This window comes from Geospiza fortis, unplaced genomic scaffold, assembly GCF_000277835.1.
Source record: "Geospiza fortis unplaced genomic scaffold, GeoFor_1.0 scaffold569, whole genome shotgun sequence".
NCBI lineage: Eukaryota > Metazoa > Chordata > Aves > Passeriformes > Thraupidae > Geospiza > Geospiza fortis.
In genome coordinates, this window is record NW_005054621.1 from 286,718 (window position 1) to 287,931 (window position 1,214).

Genomic DNA, 1,214 nt, shown 5'->3' on the forward strand with positions numbered 1-1,214 from the left:
CGCCTCCTTCCCTCCCCTCCGCGGGAATTCCTGATGGTTTTGGGGATTTGGTGATGTTTTTTGGGATTCGCTGATGGTTTTGGGGATTTGGTGATGTTTTTTGGGATTCGGTGATGGGTTTTGCGATTTGGTGATGTTTTTTGGGATTCGGTGATGTTTTTCGGGATTCGGTGATGGGTTTTGGGATTCGGTGATGGTTTTCCGCCGGCAGCTGGCGGAGCCTGCGCTCCCCTAAATCAGCGAATTAATTCCCTGCTTGTGCGCGGGAGGGGGCTCTGCAGGAGGGGAGGGACAGCACAGAGCCCTCCCCGTGCCAGCGCCGCCCCAATTGGCTGCCAGGCTCCAAACCCGCGCCCGGCTGGGCGGGTGGCGCTGCCAGGGCTGGGCACAGCCTCCGCTGCCCGGGGGTGCCCGGAGGGCAGGGCTGCTCCTGCCGGAGGGCACCGAGGGCTCGGCGGCATCGTTCCCTGAAAGTGAAAAGTGCCCTGGCATGTGTGTGGGGTTTGGGGGCATCATTCCCTGAGAAAAGTGCCCTGGGATGCGGGGTTTGGGTGTTGGGATTTGGGTGCATCGTTCCCTGCCGTAGCTCCATCCCTGCCGTGGATCCCTTCCTTCCCTTCCATGGATCCCTTCCTTCCATGGATCCCTTCCTTCCATGGATCTCTCCCCGTGGATCCCTCCCTGCTGTGGCTCCATCCTTTCCACGGATCCCTCCCTTCCATGGATCCCTCCCTTCCATGGATCCCTTCCTTCCATGGATCCCTCCCTTCCATGGATCCCTCCCTGTGGATCTCTCCCTTCCCTCGATCCCTTCCCCGGATCCCTCCCAGCCGCGGGCGATGCGCAGCTCGGACCTGCAGAGGTCCCCGCGCACCAGGAGATGGAGGCAGGGAAAAAAAAAAAGAATACAATTCCCGCGGGATTTCTCCAAGGGAAAAGCAGGAATTGCGAATTTACCCAAAACCTAAATCTGGGAATTCCACCCCAGCCCCTCCCTGCCAGGAATTCCGCCCCGATATCCCACCCAGCCCTGCCCTCTGGCAGCGGGAGCCATTCCCCGCGTCCTGTCCCTCCATCCCTTGTCCCAAATCCTTCTCCAGCTCTCCTGGAGCCCTTTAGGACCTGGAAGGTTCTTGTTGAACCTCAAGACCTTCCCATGGGCTCCCTCCTCCAGGTTCTCCAGGTCAGGAGTTGATTCTCCCCAAGGATGGAGA